The sequence below is a fragment of the Strix aluco genome, chromosome 4 (genome assembly GCF_031877795.1).
Source record: "Strix aluco isolate bStrAlu1 chromosome 4, bStrAlu1.hap1, whole genome shotgun sequence".
NCBI lineage: Eukaryota > Metazoa > Chordata > Aves > Strigiformes > Strigidae > Strix > Strix aluco.
Window position 1 is genome coordinate 82351454 of NC_133934.1, and position 26781 is coordinate 82378234.

Genomic DNA, 26781 nt, shown 5'->3' on the forward strand with positions numbered 1-26781 from the left:
TGAAGGAGTAGCCCTGGCCACTGTTCTTCGGCTCTTACTCCATTGGATTGCTGGTGTTTCTGCTGTGGTGACTCTGTTAATGCTTTACAAATGTTATGAGCTCAGTGGTAGACTATGTGTGGATTGTTTAACTTATTAACTTCTGACAAGCAGCCCATTATTTTTCTGAAGAACATATGTGACCAGGGATATATATTTTTAAAAATTTTTTTTTAAATCTCAGCCAAACTCAACATGAGTGTCACAGGACAGGGACACTAGTCCCTCCACAACTCCACCCTTCCTCTTATTTAATACCAAAAGTTATCTATAAACAAGCAGGAAGGAGGGAGGGAAGAGCACTTCTCAAAGGAAATCATAAGAATCTTGTATGATGAAAATGTTAGGCTGCGTAATTTGGAAAACAGTGCTATTTTCTTCTGTTAAAAAATGTTCTAATAACAAAAGGCTAAAATTCCATCAATCTTATTTTCTTTTTCTGTAGCAATTTCTTTCCAGTTCTGGATTTGCCTGAACTTTGGTATTAACCAACATATGCAAACAGGACAGATGTAACTTTACTGCCCAAGATGTATGAAATAAAGGCAATGGAAGTATGCATGATTCTCAAACTGAAAGCTGAGTAGCATTGCATCCCCCGAAAGACAGTTGTCTTGGTTTTGTCTCACCTTCTAATAAAGGAGGCAAAGAATTTTAAATATATCTCCATGGTTTTTAATGATTGATGCAATCCCTTGTGCGCAGTTGCTTTGCAAAGAGAAAGAAAAATTAACTGTAAATACTTTATTTTGTCTAACTATAGCACTGTAATCTTTACTGACTAGCACCTTCTCCGAGAAAGATAAGCGGGTACCTGTGATGAGCTGCACAGGAAGAGATGTTGAAAAGGTAAAAAGAGTGCCTGGTGTCACTCATATGGATGGTTTACAGATTGCCATTATTTATTCTGGAACTGTGACAACTGACCAAAACATTCCTATAAATAGGAATGCAATGAGCATTAACTGTGCAAGAAGAAAAAAGCAATATAATTTGGCACGCAGCAAAACTTGTATCTGCCCGTGCAACTCCCACTGCCATCCTGGAGGGTTTTTGTGATTTCGCACCACGTTTACCCTACCGATAAAGAATTAGGAACAGCACCATCTCTGTAAGTTTTGATTCTTACTCGGTAGAGCTGGCTAAGATAGATCTTGTTAATCTTTTGCATATGAAAGATGCAAGTACCCTCCTACACATAAATTACAGAGAGATTTGTTTGTTTTGTGAAGTGTAACTGCCATGTACCATTCACAGACTGCATCTTGCACAGTAAGTGAAATAACTGTAGGAATGAGCTGATGAAATCAGTGCTTCCCCTTGCTGTAGTCCAGAATGAAAACACACCCAAGGGGGCCAAATTCTGCCTAGTAGCATGCATCGCATTTTTGCTTCTAGACTGGTACGGCTTACTAAGGAGAACGTGCTCGTAAAAATTCAGGCATGCAAAGAAATGTGCGTGTTAGCTTTGACTGAGATACAGACCTTGGTTGTTTTGTAGCATAAACACACTCTCCACCAACTTCCAGCTTAGACTTCACTCCAGGGGCAAATTATTTCAGCCTAGCATGTGATAGAATGTAACTCAACACACATACTTCTGCATATATATTACTCTATGATGTACAGAAAACACAGTGAGCGCCCTCAAAAGGCACCCCCGGAAGCAACTCTATAGTTTCGTATTTTGACCCTCCTCATCTTCCTTTCCTATTCTTATAACATTTCTCATATGGCCTTAGCTGTAGACAACTGCCTTTTTTTGCCATAGCAGACTGTGACCATTATTTCTGTTAGCGTATGATGTGAGGAAGCTGCAAAGAGTGGTTAGGTAGAGAGAAAGTGGTTGGGGAAGAGGTGGTTAAAATGCTCGGTGTCCAAAAGTCCAAAACTAGACATTTAGTTAGGAGGGACAAAACAAGACATACATGGCATAAAATTTAAGGTTTTTTCCAGGGACACAAGAATAGCGTTTAAGAGCTTCTGCCACTGATCGTATTACAGTTGCTGTGATAGGAGTATGGCTGACATACTGCACGTGATTTCTCTCCCAGTGCCTATTCTTCACTGATTATCCTGCACAGAAAAAAATACAGGTATTGCAAAGGGCCGGTCAGCCCCACTCCAACCCAGACTATAGTCTGGGCTGTTCTCCTGAGTCAGGCTGAATCTTGCTCCTGTTAATACAGTAAATTTAGAGATGTCTGAAGACACATTTAACAAGGAAAGGCAGAGTTGTGTAGGCAAGGAGGTGATAAACTGGTCCTTGCTGATTTTGTTTTTGAGTGGGGAGAAGTAGGGTTTGTTTGTTTGGAATTGTTTTGTCTTCAGTGAATGCTCCTTAGCAGCTGAATTAGAATTAGCCTCACTCCAGATACCCATGAGCCTTAAGCAGAGGCCTCCTCCACCTAAACGGGAACGGGATGATTTTCACTGCCAGCTGAACAGCAGTACATCAGTCAGTAAAAACATTAAGTGGATTTGCATGTTTGATGCTAACGGCCAGAGAAGGAAGACTGGATAAATAGCATTTACTCCATTTGTCCTCAAGTACAGCAGAGTACACAGCTTCATTTAATACAACCCTCTAGCAGAGGCAAGAGGCAATGGTTCTGGTTCCTGGTGCTTGTGATAATTTGCCCGTGAAACACAGAGGTCTCAGATGGTTTGTGCACTGCTTATTGCAGCTTTTTTACCCCTGCAGCCAGATTCTCCAAACCGCTATCCAGTGTTTCCAGCAAAGACTTCAGAACAGATTTTGTAGATGGAAAAATACCCCAAACAAAACCGCTCGGGGCCGAACAGCTGTTAGCAACTGATTTCTTGAAGGAGGTGAGTTTATAAGTGACTGGAAAAAGGCAGAAGGGTGTCTGGTCACACACGCGCGGACACACCTTTGCACTGTTCCCCAGGAGTATCCGTGTGGATAAGCTGGCCCCGGGGTTGCAGTGACCTTCTGTGCTGTGTGCCCAGCGCTTGGCCAAACGGACGCTTTGTCGGGTTGACAGAAGGAGTCCTTCAGCCATTGGGAATTTAACCAAATTTCTGGCTTAACTGGGAAAAGAGTAACTATTTCTGTGCTTAATATTTGGATTGTATGGATAAGATTGGTTGGCCAGCACGGGTGTGTGGTCGATACCAGGGATATCCAGCGGACTTTCCCTAGATGTACGCTGGACGGAAAGCTGAGGGAAAGCACCTCAACCCCCACACGAAGGTGGCTTCTTTGCTCCTGGGTTGACCTGGATTTCCTTCCCCTCATCCCCCATGCTGGCTCCGGGCTGGGACAGCTTCTCCGTGCATGTCCACTGCTCGGGCCTGTGCTGTCAGGGCTGGTGGTGGCGACAGAGCCGAGAGGACAACGGCTCCCAGTGCTAGAGGAGCGGGATTTCTGTCAAGAGAATGGGGAGAAACCAAACCCAGCAAGTGTCTGCCCGGGAAACCCACCTCTCTAAAAAGTAAGATAATTGTGAAAAGCCCCAGAACTAAGAGGGGGGCCTGGGTGTCAGTCGAGCCGCCGCGGTCTGGGTGAGGAGAGGAGCCCCTCGGGGCGCTGCCTTCCCGCTGAGGGGAGGGGGTGCCGGGCCGGTGCCTGAGGGATTGCTCCCGCCGCCCGCCATTACGGCCCGGCTCTCCTCAGGCGGCCTCGCCGGGCCGCGGGAGCGGCGGCGACCGCAGCCAGCCAGGAGGAGGAGGAGGAGGAGGAGCAGAGGGAGAGAGGGAGGAGGCAGCGCCGGCAGCCGGGCGGGGAGGGGGCACTCGGCGCCGCGGAGGAGGAGGAGGACTAAGATGGCCACCAGCCGCCGCGGGGAGCGGCCCCGCTCCCTCCGCCCCGCCTCGCGCGGCCCCCTCGGCCCGGCCCGGCCTTGATGGGGCCGGAACGACCCCAGCGCCCGGACGCTGCAGCGGCGGCGGCACCTCCCGCCGGAGCCCGCCCGGGCCGCAGCGGGGGAGCCGCCCTCCCGGCCCGGCCCGCACCGCCCGGCCGCGGCCACCCCGTCGCGTAACACCCCCCCCCCTCTCCGCCGAGCCGTGCCCGCGGAGAGAGCAGAGAGGAGACGAGAGAAGAAGCCGCCCGCTGCCCCCTCCCCTCTCCGGCCCGGCGGGCCGGGCCGGGCACAGCGGCACCGACGGAGACCCCCGCCGCCTCCCGGTGAGTGTCTGGCGGCCCTGCCCGCCGGGCCCCGGCGCTTTGTTGCACCGGCGCCGGGCCCGGCCGCGCCGCGGGGAGACCCACCGCCACCGCCCCGCGGGCCCGGCGCGGCGGGCTGCGGCCCCCGACCCTGCTGGGGTGTCGGCCCCGCTCGGCCCGGCCGCAGGCCGCGGCGGCCGCCCCACTCCCCGGGGATGCCGGGCGGGCGGCCGCCTCCCTCCGCCGCCGCCGGGTTGGAGGAGGGGGCGGCGGCGCAGGTGCCTCGGGTGATGGATCATTGTCACTGCACGGGCACCCCCCCTCCTCCCCCGTTTTTTGATGTTTTATTTCAGCGGCCGCTCTCTGGCTGCGGTCCCCGGGGCAGGGCTGCTGGCTCGGCCCCGCCGGGCTGAGGGGGGGGCGGGCAGGGGCTGTGCCGGGATTCCGGCCTGGCGGGGGCGGGGGGGGCGAGCGAAGCCCGGAGGGGACGGCGGAGCCCCGCGGGCGCTGTGGCTTAGCTGGGCCGCTCCAGCGGCCTTTGTTGTGGCCGGGGAGGGCGGTTTTCCCGCGGGAGCCCCGGCGGGGGTGCGGGAGGGGGCCCGGCGGCCCCAGCCCTTGGGGGTGCAGGAGGGCCGGGCCGCGGCGGGGTCCGCCCGCTGCCCCGGGCCAGCGCCAGGAGTGAGCCCAGTTCGCAGGCGGGGAGGCGCTTCGCTTTTTCCCCCTTAATTTTATTTTTATTTGTTTATGTAGTTAGTTATTTTGGCGGCAGTCTTGGAGCTATCGACCCCGTGGTGCGGCAGGGACGTTCAAGTTAAAGTACCCGGCGGGTTTCTCCCTGGGGACGGGGAGGTTGTGGCTCCTGGGGGGTCCAGAGCATGGTGTGGGGGGTTTTGCGGAGGTGCTGAGGTACCTGCTGCTCGTCTTTAACGTGTTTTTTGCCCTGCAGTTCTGGGAGGCGATCTGCATAGATGAAGAGGGTTGGATAGAGGCCAGTCTGTAGTGCTGGGTGCTGAGACGCCGTGTGATGTTCACCTTGAAAGATTAGGACTGTAATTTCTAGCTGTGCTTATGTATATCTGCATAGAGAGAGACTTATGGAAGAAATAGTGCAGAGGACTACATGTATGTATTTTGACCTGTGGTTTCATGAATAGTCTAATTTCCTGGTGAACTAGAGTGACTCCCAAGATTTCAGTGCTAGACCTGCAAGTCCAGGCTTTATTTTCATGATTGAATTTTGGTTACTTGGCAGCATAGGTTTCTGACAGCGTCTGTCTATGTATTGGACCATGACGTTTTATTGTGGAGAACAAGTGCTAGGTTTCCTATCAAGAAAAGTAAATTTTGCATGTTGTAGCAAACAGAAATGGTCAGCTAAGTCATAAACTGTGCCAGAGGTGTGTTGCTACCTGGTGCTTGTGCGTGCCCCTCTGCCCAGTCATGGCTGTACAGCTGTATGATGTTCTGAGCTCACAGCATCCCGTGGATCCAGGCTGGTTCTGTAGAGAGCCAGCTCGATTGCATCCTTGGCACATTTTGGTGACAAGCTAGCGGTACCTTGAAGTAGACTTTGTGAACACACTGTACAGTTTGCGTGAACTGGTGTTTCTTGCAGTATTTCGCTTTTGCAATGTTGGTAGACTCGCAGTGGTTGCAAATATACAACGTACTGCTACGTCAGTTGTTCAGTTGGGGTAAGCCAACCAAATCCTTCTCTGTGCTTTTGGGTTGTAGGCAGGCATGTCTATGAAGCAGAGTGCAGTGGGTGCTGGAAACGTGCGGCCATGTGAATACGGCATTGCGCCTTTGCTCCATGATCCTGGTCAGGGAGTGCTGGTTATCTAACTTTGACTACATATTTTGACTACGAGTGGGTATCTCCACGCTATGTGGTGTGGGTCTCTTGGGCTCAACTGGAGCCAGCTCTGGAATACTCAACACCGTTGACAGCAACGTGTTTTGGGTAGATGAATGCCTCATGTATCAGTGGTGCTAGACCAAAGATCAGTGAATGGTATTCTTCAGCTTGGTGTGTGTTTGCTAGGGACTGGACATGTTTGTTTGCTTTTCCAATTTGCTGGACAGTTTTAGGCTGCTAAACTTGTAATAGAAATGTATGTTTTGGGTGATACAGTTACAATTATACTGCAGCTCTTAGCAGCTGATTATCTATTTGATTCGAACTGAAGCAAGATAAGCACAATGCTGTTGTGATTTTTTAGTATCTTCAGCTCCATTTAAAAATGTATTACAACATTTATATATCAAGGTTTAAGTAAGGGTTAGTATGTCCAGTTGATTGTTTATTTGCAGTTCAGGGCATCAAGATCAGCAACTTGATAGTATTGTTTGGTATCGGTACCACGGGAAAGGAACTCTCATTTCTTTCTTTCGAAACAGTAACAGAAGGATGCTAAGTAACAAAATTATTATAATTCTTAATATTTTCAACCCAGAAATAACAAATTTAGTTTGGAAGGCTACATTATCTTGTTGCATCTTGCTACATGAATCTGCAGGTATGCTAACAGCCGTCTGGGCAGGTATGAAAAAAACCTTGGTATTTAGCTCTGGTTTACTGGGGCTGAACTGCCAGAAGAAGTGTACAAGGCGAGAAGGTCTTCAGGATGTACTGATGTGTGTTGCTGTTAGAGGAATTCAGCAACGTGTTTCTCATCTGCCAGTCTTACTTTAACTATTTAATAGTTTTCTGCAAGTTGGGTTTTTTAGCCTATGGAAAACTTCTGGGATGCTTCATGTGCAGAGTATGGGGGGAGTGTGGGCAGATGTTCTGCTTGCACTTTGAGATGTTCAGGACTGTCATGAGATTGTTTGGAAACTTTGGTGTTGGAACATGATGTTTCACTTCCCAAATGTAGATGTTAACTGTTTTGTAGCGTTGGGTTGTGGGGATTTACTTGGGTTTCTGAAGATGTGCTAAGTTGAGAACGTAAAGAAAAGCCAGTAGTTCCCTCTCTGATGATTAAACTGCTGAAGGACAAATCTGCTAGTGTTGATTAGCAGTTTTGTTCATGTTAGTAAGTGATTTTAAGTTCCTATTGCAAAATAGTGGAAATAGTGTTTCAGCAATGGCCTTTGACTTGCAGGACTTCCTGCTATAAGGAAGCGTTGTATCATTTGTCCAAAATAAACAGATTTTGGAGAGGGCGGATATGATACACTGTGAGAAACCATACATCTTGGTCACAATTTACCCCCTAGTGCTTGCCTTTCTGATAATTAGAATTGTGGAAGGCTATTCTTAATGATAACATTACCAGAATGAAACTTGCATTTTGAAATGAGAAATAGAGTCTTTTGTTGGTCCATAGTACAATTTTTGAGTATGTGTGTAGGGGGAAAACAAATGGTTTCTTCATGGCTTTAATACTGAAGCTTTTAACTTCACTGGTTTCGTCCTTGATTCTTTTGTTGGTGGTGGTGTTGATAATTGCAGCATTTAAAAAGCCTAAGTTGTGACAAATACGTACACTCTTAGTTCCTTTGAGTTATTGGCAATGCTGTTGTTTTTAAAAATACTTTTTTTTTTTTGGTCACTCGTGTCCTGAGGGACCTACAACTGGAATTATAACTGTAAGCCTTGACGCACCCTTCAGTGTTGACGGAACTGTGGTGTGCTGATGTAAGATTGTCGCTTCTCCTGGAAGAGCTTGCTGCTTTAACTTTGTAATTTAGTTTACAGTTTTCATCTCGTAATAAACAGTTTCACTATTGTATATAGCTCCTGTTATCTTCTGTTGGAGACTTTACATCCTGCTGCTGGGCTGTTCGCACCCTGTTCAGGCTGGGTAAGAGAAGACAGGACATAATTATAAGGCCTCTGTGCACATTTGTTTTAACCAGCTATTCCGCAGACAGTATAGAAAGTGTTGCCATATCCTACATTCCTGTTTGCACTCTCACTGCCAAAGCTTCTGATGTTATGTACAAAATTCTGCTGGTGGCTTGTAACATTTTAACTGAAGTCATTGGTGCGGACGTGAGAGCAGCATCTTAGCTCAGGCGACAGCATTGCAGACTTTGCAAGGCTGAATATTCATTATGGGTGATCCAGCCTTGAGAGCATCTGTTCGTCAAGCAACCCATGTTTCGTGAAGCAGTGGTGCAGGCTCTTCGTTGCTGGTCGCATCACCTGTTCTTCTGTGATATTGCAGGTAAGCGCATACAGCACCTTCCTTTTTTTGACAGTGAAAGATAACGCTTCCTACAGACTCTTTGTGCTTGGTTCACCTATTGGATGATGGGGATGATTATTTAAGCAAAGTTAGATGACCTGTAGCACAGTTGTTGCATACCTTGCTCAGTCTTTATCTGTATCAGAGCTTAACAGTTGAAGGAGGAATAGAAAATACCGTATAAAACTGTTGGGTTAGTATTGTGTAGCATTTTCTGACTCAGTGACTTGTTTAAACCCTCCATGATGATTTGATAGTCACCTGTAATTAAAAGGAATTCTTGTATGAATAGTGAAGGGGGAACAGTCTTTAGCTAATTTGATTGTAGTACCCATGCCTGTGAAGCGTTTAAGTAGGTAACTGTAAGGGTTGTAGGGACTCGGCTTTTCTACTTGTCTTTAAGGTAGCTGAGGCTATCAGGGAGTTGTTGGTTGTTCCCCGTGCCCCTTGTCCAACTCAATGTACCTGCTTTTTCATGAGGGTTAGTCAGAAAGTACCAAAGATTGCTGGTTACTCAACTGAAACAGGGTTTCACACATTGGGCACCTTTTCTTCCCCTCTCTCGAAGCTGATACAAAAAAGGACTTGGTGACTGCTGTGAGGACTAGATAGCAGCAGCCTGGTGAACAGCCCGTGACTTCAGTCTCCAGGTGCTGGAGTCACTGCTGGGGGAACTGGCTTACACCTCCTAGGAGCTCTTGGCCAGTACCAAGGCTTTCAAAAGAGGTGTGAAGTGCAGCTTTGTCCAGTAGCTGCAAAGAAGGAAGAACAGGTCTTGTTCCTTTTCTGTTTGCTTTGCTCTAAATGTGCAGGAGGTGTTTTTTTTTTTTCTTTAAGTCTTTTCTGAGTGAAGATGACACACATCTTTTAGTTTTTTCCCTGAACAGCTCTGGGGAAAAATTTTCTGATTTCTGTTCTGTGTGGAAACATGCAATTGACATAGTTTTTGACAATTGTGCTGATGGTTTTGGAATTTTGAATAACAGCAGGGAATCTTTCTGGCTTTCTTATGGTGTGTTTTTTTTCTTTTTTCTGTCCCCACCTCTTGAGCAAAGCTGTGAGTGTGGAAGTAGAACTGTCTGTATTGAGATTTGGGAAGAAAAATTGTTTGACATTTCTTTGGAATTGGATTATTCCAGTGAGAGCTACTTGTCATATTTTGGGATCTTTCCCTTTTGAGGGGAAAAAGGTTTTGATTGCTTTGCTGGTTTTGGTGTTTCAACAGTGTCCTGTGATGGATTTCTGCCTGTCTTAAAACATGTGACTTCTAGTGCTTCTGTCATATCGCAGAATAGGAACAGATTTGCAGAACTTACTGTAGCACATGTAAAAAAGGTATTTTCTAAAATTTCGAAAGTGATAGAACAATGTTATGCTAGAAAAGAGTGAATTGTGTGGAAGAAATGAACAGTAAGGGGTGTTGAATGGTATGAAGGCACATAGCTTCATATTTTTGAGTAAACATTAAGAAATGTAGGAGAAAGTTAAGATGGATGCATCTGAATTATAACAACCAGCTATGCATTAAAATAATTTAGTTCTTTTACCTTCACAAATACTGTTATTTACATGTCATGCATTTATTACAATACCACAAGGAAGAAACCTTGAGCAGGTTTACTAACGTAGTGTACGGACAATAATAAATGTGAAAACACATGGAAGAAGTGGATTTTCCAGACAGTTTATTTAATCCCTTTCTTTGTTGCTTTACAGAAATTGCATATTACACTGAAAGTATGCAAGACTTAAACTCGTCCTTTTTTAGGTTGGGTGGGTACTCATCAGTTACATGCTGAACTTAGGCTTCTTGTTCCAGTTCTAAGATACCTATTTTAGAGAAGTCAGACCCTTTATAGTTGGCCTTTGCCTACGTTTTTTCCAGCAACATTTTCAATGAACTTCCTAGTTGGTGAAAAAAGTTACTCCCTCTTGAATCACCCATTTTCTTTCTGGTCATGCCAGTTTTGGTTTTGCATGTGCATTTGAAGTTTTCTAGCAAAGGGTCTCAGAGTAGGGGGGGGAGTTACCAAAATCAATGCTTAACTTTAAACAGCTGTGACAAACAAATGGAGAAAAGCAAAACCTTCAGAGCTGACAGTTTGGAAGTGATGAGATAGATGCATCGCTAGAAAGGGAAGATATTCACGCGTGTTCCTGACATGTATTTTGGGGTGCTTCATTTTTGGAACGGTGTGGCTTCAGTGAGAGTGTGGATCAGGAGCTCTTGAGAGCTCCTTGTTCATCTGGCTTTCTGTGTCACTACTGGTTTTGTCAGAGGTATCACCATGCGTTGGGTATTAGAGGGTAGCTCTACCTGGATTACTTTTCTCAGTATCATTCTGCCAGGTGGAGTGTGGGTGTAAGTGAACCATGTTTTATGTTCTTATGTTACCAGATGATTTATTATTTTCAAATGAAGGCATGGTAAAAATCTCAGTATAATTCAAAGCAGGGTGCTGTGATTTGTGTAAACTAGTAGCTGATGGGATGTTACTTCAGAAAGTGGACTGTGTTTGAATGCCATAGTGCTAAGTAGTGTTGCTTGCTACCCCTAGCTCTTGCTGAGAACCAAAATCTTAACTCCCAGGTGAGATGCAATAGAAAGAGGGGGTTTGTACACCAGGGACTTCCTAAAGTTTGTGTTTGGTTACTTGGCACTGTAAGTATATCCTTTTCTGTAGAATTTGAGATTAGGGCAATAGAAAGAGAAACTGCAGGGCTTGGAAAATGCTTAGGGTGTCACAGAATCATCTAGGTTGGAAAGGACCTTGTAGATCATCTAGTCCAACTGTTAACCTAGCACTGACAGTTCCCAACTCCACCAGATCCCTCAGCGCTGGGTCAACCCGACTCTTCAACCCCTCCAGGGATGGGGACTCCCCCCCTGCCCTGGGCAGCCCATTCCAATGCCCAACAGCCCCTTCTGTAAAGAAATGCTTCCTAATATCTAGTCTAAACCTTCCCTGGTGCAACTTGAGGCCATTCCCTCTTGTCCTGGCACTTGTTCCTTGGGTCAAGAGACTCATCCCCCCTCTCTGCACCCTCCTTTCAGGGAGTTGTAGAGGGCGATGAGGTCTCCCCTCAGCCTCCTCTTCTCCACACTAACCCCCCCCAGTTCCCTCAGCCACTCCCCATCAGACCTGTGCTCCAGACCCTGCACCAGCTTTGTTGCCCTTCTCTGGACACGCTCGAATCATTCAACGGCCTTTTTGGAGTGAGGGGCCCAAAACTGAACCCAGTCATTGAGGGGCAGCCTCACCAGTGAGGTAAGATCCCTTCCCTGTCCCTGCTGGCCAAGCTATTTCTGATACAAGCCATTGGCCTTCATGTACGATGTTAAAAAAAAAAAACAACAAACCAAACCCACACAGAATGCATGTGATTTTTCCATTAAAAATATGTCAAAATATCAACTTGACTTCGTAACAAAACTTCTAAAAGTTTTCAAGTGCTTGGATGATGGACAATCCCGAAAGGGAAAAAGACTGTTCAGAAAGCCTTAGGGAGGGTAAAGATCTTTAAGAAGGTTAATCAGATAGAAGTGCACTTGGAATAATCAGCCTCAGCTTTTGTCTGAGGTTTATTAGACTGGTGTGGAGTATTGGCCTTTGAGTTGTTCATAGTAGGTGGACTGTACTAGTGGAATCTTTTTTTTTTCTTTTTTTTCTTGGGCTGGATGATATGGAGGCTTCAGTGGCAGTACTAGTTTGAGCAGTTCCTGCACCCAAACTGTGGAGAGCAGGGGCCAAGTGTTGTATGGAATTACTGCAGCAAGCTCAGAAATTATCCTTAATTTTTGAAAAAAAGAAATAAAGCAGTTGCCTGAGGACAGCCAAAGGAGTAATGGGAATTAAGAGCTGGAAATTCCCAGCTCCTTCAGGTTTAATGCTGTAAGCCCGTGTGTCTGTTAGTTATCTCGTCATAGAACCAGGGCCTTACTGTTATGACAGTGGAAGAAACTTACAGGACTTTGGGCTTTCCCTTGAGTGTTTGCTTTAATGCCAGAAGCTTTTGAATCCCCATTGAAGGGGAGAAGGTAGGGTTTAGTGCTCTGACTTTGGAACAGGAGAGAAGAGTGCTTTCGCTGCAGGCTGATGATAATAGGACCTCTATCTGCTGTTTTGGCGCAAAGATTCACCGCCTCCGTAGCATTGAGAGTGCTGCTGATGGTCTTAGGACTAGTCTCTGCGGTTGCATTCTTGCCAAGGCTTATTTACTTCTAATGGGGTTTTACGGAGGTCCTTGGGTCTTCATGTGAGAGCTGGGGATGAGATCAAGGCCTTGCTTTGTATTTGTGTGAGTACACAGAGTACAGAGTGTATCGCATGGTAAAATGACGGACAAAGCAGATAATGAGCTTCTTAATGTAAAAGTTGAACCTTTTGATGTTGTGAGGGTTGCTAACCTAAGAGTTGAAATGTCATGGTGCAGGTCCTCCATTGTGAGATTGACTCAAGTTACGGCTTTTAAAGCATTAAAAGCATGAAATAAATGGATTTCCTTTTTGATTTTTCAGTCTTGAGCATGCAGTTGTCAAATTTTCCCCACGACTGTGAGGGCTACAACATTTTTGGAGTCTTCACATGGCAAAATGCTCGCAGTTGGGCTGACATGAATATGGTGACATTGAGAAGGATGTGGCAAGAGCTGGCAATACTCTTGTCATCACTGGTTTCCTGTGATGAAGTGACTGAAGAGGAGTGAAATTCATTTTATTCCGGAGTTTCTTTATACTTGCAGAAGAAAGGAAGCATCTCTGAACAGGCAGAAGTAAACATTCTTTATAAGCAGTCATGTGGAATAGGCATAGAAACAGTTTTGGTATTGCATCACAAATTAAATGCTAATACTTGAGTCGGTAGCAGTTGAGCAGTGAGCCACAATAGAAATGTAAAAACAAACTTTTGTGGATATGATCTAAGAGGATGCTAATTTGCTTGTTAATTAGGTTTGCAAAAGTTTGGTTTTCACAGTTCTGAGCACTTGAGGATAAGCTAGTGAAGAATATTTAATTCAGGTTTTGAGTGGGTTATGAAGTAACCGGGGAGTATCTCCCCAAGCTTTTCGTTATTAGAGAGCATAAAGGCACAGTAGCACTACTTCTTACTTTGACTGTAGTAACTTCTGGAGACAGAAATATTTTGCTTTCAGTTTCTTAGCAGGAACATAACCTTGTTTCTAGCAGTGTTGAATGGTGGGGGGATAGCTTCCTTGTTCTTTGTTTGAAACCACTTGCTATTTCACTGGTGGTGTCCCTGTACGTAGGGAGGCAGAAATCTGGATATGCTATATTAGTAGCTGTATTTTTTTTTGTTTTTTTTTTTTTTGCCTAGTTACTTGTACAGTTTTTTGGTGTGAATTGGAATAGCCTACTGATCAGTTAAACTACCTAAAGCTATAACCTGTTTTATTTCAGTAAAGCATGTACGTGTATATATGTGCTTCAAATACACATGATGATCTGAATGTTTGGTTTTTGGTTTGCTTGTGTGTTGTTTTTTTTCTTTAATAAATGGAAGCAGAGGAGGTGTGTGTGTATTGCAAATAATGTACGCTGTAAGTGTCTTGAAATTGCAATCTTTCTTTATAAAATGGGATCAGTATAGTTCATGTTTCTCTGAGGTAGCTCTGATTGAGTACGGAATGTACCAAGGTGAGGGTTTAGCTTCCTTTGGCACAGACAGAATAAATCTGAAAGATGAAAACTTACCTCCTCTTTCCTGCCCATTCTCTTTACCATCATCGTTTGGGGAATCAAGTTGAACTTGCAGCCTGAGTAAGGATGAACATTTGAAATGAAAATGTAATAGCACAACGCACAATAATAAGCTTATCTAAATAGTTTAAAAAAAATAAAGATACCATCGTAAGGAGGTGTTCGCGTTGTGTGGCGTTCAGTTCAGGTCTGTCTTGTTCCCTTAAGCCAAGGGTTGTGCTGGTGAAGTGGAGATCCTTAGGAGAGCTGCTTGTTTTCTGCCTTCTGTAGTACTCCTCTCAATGCTGCCTTTGAGGTGGAAAGTGGAGCACCTCAAATACTGCAGGGTCATGGTCAATTGAAATACATTTCTTGATTTTGCTGAATTTCCCAGTCGCTCCACATTAAGTTACCAGAGAAGTTAACCAGCCTGCAAATCTCCATGATGGAGGGCCAAATGTTCTGTGTCCAAAAATGTGTGGTGTCTTTTGGTCTCTCTTGTTTATAAGAAGTTACTTCTAGGAGCTTTCTTGAAATACGGTGTCTTTATAACTATTTCTGTGAATAGTTGTACTAAATTACACAGGATTCGGCTTGAGATGGTTCTGGGGGGTGTATGTGTTCGTGTGTGTGGAGAGGGAGAGAGGGGTGAATGTAAGGTTTTTTTACTTTCACAGCCTGCTTTTGCAAACTTATCCTTAAAAGTGTGCTTGAAGAGGCATGGTGAATTTTTTGCCACTTCCAAAAATGCTTTTTAAAATTATTTTATGTCTCAGACCTTGTCCAAAATGCCCAGCAAAACTAGATGTTTTTAGCAGCCCTATTTTGTCATGTATTCTAAAATTCTTTTCTTTGATGCTCTGAGAAAGGCTCTCCAGTGTCTGTGGGTATCAGGACCATGTTGAAGGGTTTATTCTGGCATTAATGATAGGGCAAGACTTGAGTTCAGCAGACTAACCACTGCTGTCGTTGAATACTGATCTTTTTTGTGCGTTGGGAGGAAGGACTTGTCTTAAAATTAAGTTCACATAGGATGGTTTGAACACATCAGAGAAATTTTGATTGGAAGGGACATCTAGTGCAGCTTGAAGCAGGATATTTGCTAGGGTGTTTTAGCTGGGAGCATGGGGTTTGGAGGCCCAACTTTTTACAGGAAGAGATAAGAGGTGGTGGGTATGGGGTGGTGAGCTTTTAATGTGCTTTAAGCAGCAAATGAAGACGTGAATCTTTCAGGTGCGCTGTGAAGCAGAGGCAGAGGGTGATATTTTTTTTTTTCTTTTTTTTGATGTGATACTGAAGATAGTAAGATCATATGTTATTTGATGGGAAATGAAAGTAGTGGATATTTTACTATAACTGTTTTTCACTTCGGGCTTAATAACTGCTCTATTGCTTAGACTTCTGCTGTGTTTGCTCTTGGAGTGATGGGCAGTAGTGACTGCTGTCAGCAGCCTGTGAGGTCCAACAAGTGGAGGGTGCTTACCTCTGCTGAGGAGAAAGTGGACTGCTTTTGTGAATTTAAACAAATTAATTACAAACAATAAGTGTCCTTTGACCCTTTTACTTTGCTCAGGGTGTATGTTTAAGGAAATGAGCCTGTAGTTAATCAGGGAAAGGGGGACAGGAGCTCTGTCAGAAACACTTGACTAAAATTTGGTATTAACTTGGAACATAGAACATTGGGCAGAAGTCATACTTTCTTTAATAATATTTGGAAAAAAGTCTCTGAATAACCCAGGTTTTTAGAAGAACTGCATTGCTTGGGATTAATGGGTGATCTTGATATTTAAAGAAAAAAAAAAATCCTAGTAGGTGCACAGTGTTGCATTTTCTTGTTAACATATGAAAACTCTCCTTGAGTAGTTTTTGGTATTTTTGTTCCAGAAAGATAGCTTTGTAACTGTTCTGGGAAGATAGCTTTGCCTACATGAATGGAAAATGGAGGCCCGATGAAGACTTTTATTATTTGTCTGTTATTTTCTCACTAATACAAGTATTGCTGTTATTTCTTTAGACTGGGCAAGAGGTATTTTTCTGAAGATATCTTGAAGAATTTTACAGAATCGTTTTGCCAGGAATACTTGGCCTTTTTCTTTTCCCCTTCTTGTTAATGACTACTTATATGGCCATGGCCAGTTTGCTAGTTAACAAGTAAAATCTACCAATAAAAAGTAAAACCAGCAAAATAGATCCCCTTCCCTCCTCCTCCAGTTTCTTCAGTAACAACAGTTAAGTAGCAAAAGAACAAATAACCAGTCAGGCAAACAAATCGTGAGGATTTTGTTTCGGCCAGTTCACCGTGACTCTGAGTGTTGGAATAAAAAATGAATTTTCTGGTGCCCTCCAGCCCTCTCATCAGGTACTGTTAGAATAATGCTTAGGCCGAACGGTTTTGAGAGAGAAGAATGGCACTTGATTGCTTTAGGGCTCAGAAATACACGTTTCTAGGCTTTGCGTGTTAGGACAATAATATAGGGTGGTGTGTGGAGCACAGGCCTTGCTGTTTGTAGCCTGTTGTGCAGCCGTGATTTTGATGCTGGCCAGCCCCAGAAGATTAGCAGGCTGGAGGAAGGACAGTTTTTGTAGCTGATAGTTGAAATCACTTGTCCGTAGGGGAAACCGCTGCCTAAGGGACTGCTGTCCTCAATGTGTGGGGGTTTGTAGTTGCATTTATAAAACACCATTCGTTGGAAGTAGGTTCATTGTGTCCAATGGAGGAATAATGCTTTTTCTTAATTATAGCAAACTCTGTAAAAGCAGTAGTGAGTTTCATTACATGAGTTCCTTCTAATTTATCCTTGCAGCTTTCTGCTTCCCATTTTCAGTGTCTTCCCCTCTTATTTATGAACTGACAATACATGGCAGGACGCTCCATATGTGCTTATGCATACTGCATTAATGTTGTTCCTTATTTCTCTTTCACAGAAAGAAAGTGGTGTTCTCACCCTTCCTTTCTTTTTTCATTGCTATGCTTAAGTATTTTGATGTTAGTAAGTAAGCTTCTCACTCCTTATGCCATTTTTAATGGCTGTTCCTGAGGTGGGTTTCCTAACAGAGTATTTTGAACAGGACTGGGAAAGAAGAAGATGACAAAAATTTATTGTGAGCTGAGGCTTGTACTAAAAATACAGTACTGTCCCAAAATTTATACCTCTTAATAGGTTATTCTCACTTTCTGCTGTTTGTTGTGCATGGTCCTGTTGATTCATCTTGAAGAATAGCTAGTTCAGTCTAAGTTAAATTTTTTTCAATAAAAAGGCATGGGAAAGGAGGAGGAGAGAACATGGACGTTCCAGAGCAGGATCTGAAAAACCTGTGTACTGGGGCAGTATAATTACAGTGCCTGACATATTTTCACCCTCTATGGTGTCCTTTCTTAGTGAAAAACAACTGTCTTTTGAAGAATCTGGTGCTTCAGTGGTGATCTCTGGATGATTGTAATGGTTTTTAAGTAAGAAATCACTATCCTTCCACACAAGCAGGGACACGTCACTGCGTTGGTTGCAACGTCTTTTAGTTGAATGGAAGTGTCTCTTTTAGAAAGATGTCCCGTGTAATGAATGGCTCTGAGTTAGGGGGAAATCTTACATGGTTAATAATCTGTTCTGGCCAATTACCACTCTCCTAAGGGTTTTTTTTTTCCAGACTGAAAGTGAGTTTGCTTACCTTCCAGTGTGTGTTGTAATACCATTATCTGCTAGGTCAGAGCGCCCTGTGCTATGTAAATATGATCTGCATACAGAGAAGATGACCCAGTCTCTTTTTAACTTTCTCCTGACCTTCAATAATAAATTTAGCTTTCTGTGATAAATAAAATATATTTAAGTGACTAGTAGTCATTATTTGTATTCTAGTTCCCCTCTTGTGCTTAAGATGCTTTAAGAAGAGTGACCTTTAGATGTCTTGGCATTCTGATGTATGGAGTAGTATTTCTTGCCTGCTTTGAAACCCTCCCCTCCTCCTCCACCCATCTCCCCCAACTCGGAGGTGCCTTCTGCTGCATCCAAGGGTTATGTAACTCATGTTGCCGTGGGCTTGTTTGTTGTCCTTTCGGAATTTGTGCTTTATGGACTCTGATTCCTTCTTCCCACTCTGATTTCTGGCATGTAACCATGCATTCAACTGTATTAAAATGGATGAGGTTAGAAAGTGCCTTGTCTACAAGAGATTCAAATAATGGTATCAGTCAGCAGTTACCATGTATCCCCCCCTGTGTGTTCATCCAGTTGCATGAATTATTGGCTTCTGTTAATATATCAGTTGTATTAGACAGTGTACCTTTAATGTGATTAAAGTGAAGTTGCTGAGCTGAAGGTATCAGTTTAATGATGCTGAGCAGCACATGCCAGCTTTGGTAGTGAAGAAGTATATTCATGTGAGGAGACCACGCTTATCTGAAAATGATCACTTTAATAATGTGATAGCAAATATAAATGTCTTTGAGAAAGATGGCTGGAAAATCTGAACTAATATAGCTTGTCTAAACAACATTGTAGTCGCAATTCAGTCTCAAAATGGTAGAAATTTCATTAGTAGGTGAGGGTTTGGAGGGAGTTTTTTGGTTTGGTTTTGGTTGTTTTGGTATGCGGGAGTTTTTTTTGTGATGGTGTGTTTTGTTGTTAGGTGTTCCCCCCCCCCCCCCCAATAGTTTAAGCATGTCACATGGTGTTAGAATATGAGGTCCTCCCTGTACTAAAAGTTTGTTTCTCTTTGGCTTCCACTATGCTGGTTGTGTTGTCAACAGGACAGGGAAGTGGAGGTAGAGACAAGCAGTGCCATTTGTGCCGTGGTAGTTCTTGGATGACCACTTCTCTTCTGAGCTTTCTAGGAAAACTATCCTAGTGGATCTGCAAGCCTAAGAAAACTGTGTTGCAGTCATCATACAATACTTTTTTTCTTACGCTCTTTCAGTTTAGGGAATAGCAGTAGTCAGTCTCACTTGGATGTAGACAGAGCTTTTGTCCCTGCTCTTTAGTTGGAGGAAAAAGTTTGGGGGTTTGAGGAGGGAATATTTATTTTCCATCTCTGATGCTGTTTGCTCTTCAGACACCCTGAGTTTTTACTCCTGCTCTTCATTTCCTTCCTTTCTTCCTACCTTCCTTCCTTCATCTCAGTGGTTAATGATGCCCTGCCCCCTTGTTGCCAGTCCCTTTGGGGCACCTCTTGCTGGGTGGTAGAATAATTGTTCTTCCTGTGTGTGTCAGCACTGGGTGATCGAGAAGGAGGTGCTGTCTGAATGTACGTTCTACGTTATCAACATCATTATAAGATTTTCAGCTGCTTCCAAGTGGTATGCTGACAAGTCTGGACAGGCAGATGGAAGGAATGTGTCAGCTTGCCACAAGTAAGAGAACCCAGGTTAGTGACCCATCTCTGTTTCACAGTGTTTCTCTTGCAGTATCTGTTCCTGTAAGTCTGGCATATGTGCTACTGTTGCTTCTGGGAGTGCTTTAAATGAAAGAAATGCATTATTTCTATTTCCTTTTTTGGTTTGTTTTGATATTCTGCTCTTGCAAAAAGCTCTGCTCATGAGAGCGAGCAAGGGAGAGTGTGTGCATGTGATCGTTTGCCAGAACATTCATTTATCCTTTCTGCTGGTTTTGGGGTTTTATGGGGGTCTTTTTTTGTGTGTCATAATCTCAATTGTATGTCCTTTCTGATCTGCCCTTGAAAGAAAAGTCTTCTTTCAAAACTGTTTTGTGGACTTTCTACGGGTCCATTGCTGATACAGTCTGCTGGGCTTCAGTTTTAAAACAAATGCTTTGGGGTTTATGCCAAAATACTGCTTGGAAAAAGATTGCTACTGAGAATTCCCCCAGTGTCCTCCTGGAAATTCTTCAGAGCAGGAGAGAAACCACAGATGGCAGCATGGGCTGTTACACTCAGACCCTTCTCAAAACTCGCCCCCCCCCTTTTTTTTAAATAAAAAAATAGAAATCTTGTTAATTATCACTAAAAAATCGAAGGCAGACTAAATAGGTTTTGGGGTTTTTTTTGTTTTGTTTTTTTTTTTCTTCTTCCTTAATTACCTCTGGTAATTTCAATTCATCTACATCTAGGATATTGTTGACATTCCAAATATTATTGCTTTATTTAAACTTCAATCTTTTGCTGTTATTTTTCTTCCAGTGTATGCATGCACAGGTAATTTGGGATCAGCGTAGTTGTTTCTGACTCAGAGAATCTGGATTAGGACTCCCTTTTGTCCATAGGATTGATGATCAGTGGGTTAAAGAACTTGTTTTATACAAGATAGGCTGGGCAGGGGAGTAGTTATTGATACTTACTTGACATGTTTAGGATATGTTCCTGTTTGTTTTCTTTTTAGGCCAAAACACAGTAAGCTTTGGGATTTTCTAGAGTATGCTACAGACAAAGCAGGCAAAAGCCTTTTAATGGTTTAAAGGGAAAAACAAATGACAATTATTTTCATTGCTTTATGTTATTGCTGCTTTAATTTTTTTGACCTCTTCCCAAACTAAGCTTTAGGGTTATAAAGCAGGAATAATCAGATTTGAACATGTGCATTTGAGCTTCTAGTGGTTTAAGTAGATAGGTTTTCAGGACTTGTGTGTCCACAGAACTGTAGCCTGTCTTTCATTTTGCATCTCCTTTGTGTCTTCTGGATGCATCTCCTTTTTTTTCTCCTTCATCCAGAACTTGCGTGCTCAATTTCCTAATTTTTCCATGTCACTGAAAATTACTTTGCTTATAATCACACTGCCTTTTTCCCCTTTTTCTTTCCTTCTAGTTTGTGCCTTTTTCTCTTCCCCCTTTGAAGAAAGAGAGATTTTTAATTTACTTGGGAAGATTTTTCAGGACCCAGAACTGGTCTCAATTATATTTGCAAAGCCAAATTACCTGGATGTAAAAATTGCAAAGACAAATTGCCTGGATGTAAAAAGCCTAGTGGCCTAGGAGGGGTTTTGCAGTGTCTAAGTTAGTTGTCCATTCTTCATTGGAAAAAAAGGTCGTTACAGACTTGAAGTATTTGATAGTGAGTGATTGAGTTGAAAGAAACTGCTCATCAACTGTGCCACACAGAGGGTGGAGTTCACCTCTCCTGAGTGTGTGGACCTAGCTGTCCAAAATCAAGATAGATGTGTAGGATGCCCTATAGCCTTGGGAGGAAATAATTGCCTTTTGGAGGTATTTGATTCCCGTTACCTTAGATGCTGGTTTGAAGATCATACTTTCAGGGGGCTGTTTAGTCAGAAATAAACTGTAGAGCAACCCTAGACATCTAAAAAATGAGTTAAGTTGGTTATCTTTTAGATGTGTAGATTTACTAATAAGACACACACTTTTATGTAAACTATTTCCCTGTGTGTTAGAAAGTAGGTAGCACAGTTAGTAGCGTTGGAAGCTTAGCGGTGAGCTTTCTGACTTGCTTAGTTTTTAGCATTTAGGTATCTGTCTTGTAAGTAAATTTATGAACAATGCCAGATTTTGCATGTTGGAGTCCTGGAGCACTTTACTCTTGTGGCTTTTCTCCTCCTTCTCCTTCCTTAGCACCAAACCCAAAACCAGTGGTGGGGTGGGAGGGAGGAATTGTCACATCTTCTTGTCTTCTCCACAGGGAAGGGCATCACACTTTTGAACCACAACAGCTGTTCCAGTTGCACTCGGATTAGTGTACAGTAGTGTTTTCAGAGTGGGCTGGAGTTGTTTTACTCTTTGAACAGGTAAAATGTCTCCCCTGACTCCTGCCTGAGTCCTGAACATGAGAATTGTTCCCAGTGTTAGCCAGAGAGCTGGGAGGGGAGTGAGGGGACTGCTGATGAAGTTGGTGTAGGGGGCACTTGGTGCAGAGCAGGTCATTAATCAAAATTGAGTTGTTGCAGAAGCATTAGGAAAGGTAAGTGGCTTATTTAATTCAGAGCTGAGGCATTATGGATAAAGCTATGCTGCTTTGTAGCATATTCACAATAAGGGGCTTTTAGGATTGGATTATTGCCATCTGCAGCAATCCCTAATATGAAAAAAAGACGTGGAGTTTAAAATGTGCTGGTCTCCTGATATGGTGGTCACTAGTGAAATGCTGCTGTGACCTGACCACTGGTTCCGAAATTGTAACTGGTCAAGACCGTCTGCTGACAGCAAGAGCCTAGTGTGGCAAAATAGCATCTGTATCATTTTCCTGAGGCAAGTTGAGGGCTGGTGAGTTAAGCAGAGAAGGGTGGGCCTTTCTGTAATTGCTGGTCTCTGAATGTCTTGAATATACAGAATCAGTGTGTGTTGTGGCCAGCATCTTCATTTGCGCAGGCTTTCAGGTTAGCAGCTTCTGTCTTTGCCTTGCCTAGAGATGGTTCTGTTCTCATCTGTCTACTTACCCAGGAGCTGGCAGGCTGGAGTGATGGCTTATGAGCAATATAGGTTAGGCATCTCCCTTTCTTCTTAAATTGATCAGTGCTTCCACTGCATATGGATCCTGGTATTTCTGCTTCTCTTCAAGGGGAGCTGCTGATTCCTGCAATTGTTGCTGGAAGTGGTCTGCGCTGAGCACAGCGAGGAATGCTTGGAGTTGTAGGGGTGAGCAGAAGAGTGAATGTTTGTTCGTCTTCGTGCAATCAGTGAATTTTGCAATATTCTGGACCTTAGCTAGAAAATAACAACAGGGCATAAAATGGCCAAGACGGTCATCTTAGCGTCATTGTCCTTTTTTTTTTTTTTTTTTTTCTTTTTGTTTCTGAAGTGCCATGGGGCCTCTGACTTATCTGGATGGCTTTCAGGGTTTGGCAACAATGGCAGGTACTTCCACATCCAAAGAAATTCAGGAATATTGCTGCATCATGTCTTTGCTGACTCTGCAATGCAGCAGCATTTGGGCTGTGAGCCCAAACCACGGTGGGAAGATATAAACCTTCTGACCCAGAGGTAAGAAGAACCAAATGGACAAGACTTACAGCAGAAAAGAGATAATCACAGAGAAATGCAAATTTTAGATGAGGAGATAAAACTTCTGTTCATTTGGTCCAAGTCCTTAATGAGAGGGCTATAATTAGGCTAGAATTATCTTTATGGATTCCGTGCTGGCAAGCTGAAATTCTGCTGCCTCTTAATCAGCACACAGCATCTTTGCGGTCTTTCACGCTTGAGTCAAACCTCACTTTCACTCTTTGTGCAATGCCACAGCGTACAGGTCTGCACAACGCATAACCACTCAGGAAAACCTCTTTCCTGCTCGTTCATCCGTGATGTGTTGTTCCTCATAGGTTGATCTTTGTTTCTCTTATGAATATTTTGCCAGTTCTGTTGTAAGTATCTGCTAAATAGTCAATTATAGAATTAGAATTGTGTTAGTGTTCGGGATTTTTTGGTAGTTTATGATTCCGGTTCAAATGTCGTGATAGCCACAGAATTCACAAAGTTCTGCAGCAACAGGAGAGGTCACGTTTCATGCAATTTAACCTTAGAGACAGCTTTCTCCAGCGCAAACATGTCTTCTGAGAACAGGGCTGGAAAAGCCAGGTGTTAAATTCTTGTGGCTTGGCACCAGTGTTATGACATGTTGCTTTTAGGGGAAATAAGATGTTTTTAGTAAGGGTTAACATGGAATTTAATGTTTTATGTTCCAGTAAGCTAAGTAGTAATGTTTGAAACTACAGAGGACCTTCTCTTTAGTAGGATTTCGCACGTGGTATTTCATTTATTAACTGCTGTGCGCTAAAAGGACTTTTTTGTTGCTTATTTGTTTTCCTGATGAGGAGAAGGGCGGACATTGTATAACTTCTCAGGCAGCAGCGATTATGCAACTGATCCTGTTGTTGTGGAGCCGAAGTCCTTCCTAGTCCCTGAGCGCCAGCTGCTTGTGTTCTGGTTGCTGCTTTTTTTTTCCCCCCTTTTCTTTCTTCCCCCCTGCCCCCCCACTTCATTTGTGAACAAGTTATTTTCTTTCCTGTGTTGCTGTTTCCTTCGCTTTCCAATGCCAGTGAGACAGTGGCTCATTTGGGTTTATTCTTCAATTCAGTATGCTGCAAAATCAAACTGCCATTGTATATCACACGAAGTGTGAAATGTATAGAGAAATGAAATATTTCATGAGAAGTAGAGTTGCTTGATGCTTTATGGGTATATAAGAAAAGGCATTTGCTTGAATCTAAATGAAATGTTATTGCAAATGTCCTTTGAAGCTAAGGTCAAAAGTTATGAGTTCATGTTCTCATGATATCAGAAGCATGTAAAAAGCTGTTTGTGGGTTTTTCTTCTTCCTTCAAAGGGTGGGCCTGAAGGAAATTTCAATTTTCTTCCCCCGCTCCCCCAGGGATCACCAAGTAAAATACAGTACTCCTGTGTATAAAATGAGGTAGTTGTAAATCTCATGCTTTTACAGCCAAGTGATCTCATTACAGTGTAATAAAGGCTGTAAAAATTGTATTGTAAAAATGCTGTACATCTTACCCTATTAACACTTCATTTTCAGTTCAGTTTTATGTTGTGCTGTTTCCATTTCAGGTCACATGGCTTCCCATGAGCTTAAGTGACAGTAGACAGGCTGTTTTGATCCGTGATAAGTGTTCGGAAACCCGCCTGTACAATACTGGGTGATGGGACAAGCCATGGTAGACTTCTAGACTGCAAGGCTGTTCTCTGCTTACAGATGAACCGAGTATGCAATGTACGCATCCCAGTAGAGGAGAATTAATAGTTGATCTGGGATACCACGCTGTTTGCCACACGGCTTGTGTTTCCACATCAAATGTGATCTCTATCAGTCATAAATAGGCTCTAATGCTTAGTGTTCTCTCTCTATATAAAAATAAATTGGAGATAAGCATTTAAGGTCTTACTTAGTTTGTCAGTCTTACGCTAAACAAGTTACAGGGGGAATGCAAAGGATGCATTTTCTTGCTTATGGTGTCTGTACTGTGGATCAGGTATTTGGGGAGATGGCAGGTTGTCTTAGGATTTGTAAAAGTGCTGTCATTTGTAAGAAATTGTAGTCCTTTTGGTCTGAGCTATTTTTGTTGGAATTTCTTTTCCTTCAGTGACAATATGTCTCAGTCTGCTTTAGATAGACCAGTCATACAGAAGATGTTCTCTTTTGCAACTGAAAAACTGGGTGTGTAACGTGTATACTTTAATCCTGTCTACTCATACCTCTGCCCCCTGAATTTCTTATGGCAGGAACATTGAGTTCTGGCTTAGAAGATACTGTGTTCCTCAAGTATGGCCTTGCCCAACTATGCGTGTTCAATCCATTTTTGATAGACATGTTTGTCACTGAGTTACTTGATTATTTCCAGTGTTGGTGAAGGCTCCGCTAGAGTTCATACCTCAGCCCCGCAGTTCTGGCACTATGAATGCAGTTGTACTTTATCAGAGCTCCTGATAATGGGGAAGCCCAGAAAGTAAGGATGAGGAGGGAAAGACTGCAAAGATTTTTCTGGAAAAATACCCCCAAGCCAACAAAACAGCTAAATAACATGGCTAGCTCTTTGTCACCATGGTGGTGGGGATGCTCTGGTCTAATGAAAGAGTTCCCAAAAGTAATGCTTGTGTAGGGTCCATAACTTCCTTGAGAATTTTGAAATTGCTCTTCAGACCTTCTTGGCTGAGGTGTTCTGTGGACCTAATCCTAGAATTCTTCTCAGTGACCTCGTAACTTCTTCAAGCTGGATTTCTGTGGCTTTTGGGAACTGTCACCTCTGGCCATGAAATGGGTGTAGTTGGTATTTTGGGTTTTTTTTCTGTTTGTTTTAATAAAGTAATGGAAGGAATTTGGAAATCAGTCTGTAACTTACTAGCTAACTTGTAAAGGTCAGAGAAGACCTGCCTAAAAACACTTTGGAAAACATCAGGTTAGGACCCTACATAAAGCATGTTTGTGTATGTAGTATTTCCAGGTACCAAAACAAACACTTGAAGAACAGTGAAATGGAAGCCAATATACGTGGTTTAACCTGGACTTGAGAAGTATGTCAGATATTTTTTTGAAACACAAACCTGTTAGTTCAGGAATTTGCCCAAGAACTTATTTGAATTCCAAAATAATAGTGATTCTTTAAAATCATACAGTGGAATGACTGGTAAGGAATCTATGTCTGTCCTGAGTGCTGCAGGAAAAAAAGGTGATTATTTGAATCAGTATGTTCCTGGAGTGTTTATTGTTTGCCTCTGTGTATCTGCTTTGTACCTGTGGTTCTTGCAGTTGATTCATCTAGCGTTAAGCAATAGGATCCTCAAGAAGGATTTAACCACTCTTTAGCGGTTTCAATGAATACATGCATAACTTAGCGTGTGACTCTGGTTGTAGCGGTGTGTTTGACAAGGTCTGGTATGGATTAGTAACTTAAAAGGCTTTTTTTCTTACTACTGGTTTCCAAAATAGTGAGCAGTTAAACTAGAAATCTTAGAAATTGAACAGTTTAGGAGGAAGATGTTTCTTTGCTGCTTTGGAGAAAATATTTTTTTTGTTCGGTTGGCTTTTTTCCCCCTTTTAAAATCTGGTGGTTTTTCTTCCAAATTGGTCTCTTTAAAGAAACTAATTCCAACTTGAGATCTCCTGACAGACCTGGGTTGCAATATGAAAATCAGTGGTGTTTGGAAGTTGAAAAACATGCAAGTCTAGTATCTTGGTTAAGCTTTAAAGGTCGGGGCGGGGGGGGGGGGAGTGAAGTCCCTATAAATGAGGAAGGTGGTGGCATCAATAAGCTTAATGACTTGTCTTGTATGGTATTTCTTGATTCTGTGATACCTTTCTTGAGCTCTGTTCA

General features: G+C 43.2%; 1 protein-coding gene across 7 annotated transcripts in view; it reads left to right on the forward strand.

Annotated features, from left to right (window-relative positions):
• Positions 1-3829: 3829 nt before the first annotated feature.
• Positions 3830-26781, forward strand: part of WDFY3 (WD repeat and FYVE domain containing 3) — a 187167-nt gene continuing 164215 nt past the window's right edge. For 4 of the 7 annotated variants that reach the window (XM_074823815.1, XM_074823819.1, XM_074823818.1 and 1 more), the window contains exon 1: positions 3833-4192. The gene's annotated coding sequence lies outside the window, so the exon portion shown is untranslated. Of the gene's footprint in view, positions 4193-22861; positions 22943-24520; positions 24582-26781 lie in introns of those variants that run through there. The other 3 variants (XM_074823816.1, XM_074823817.1, XR_012623209.1) reach the window with 3 other exon arrangements.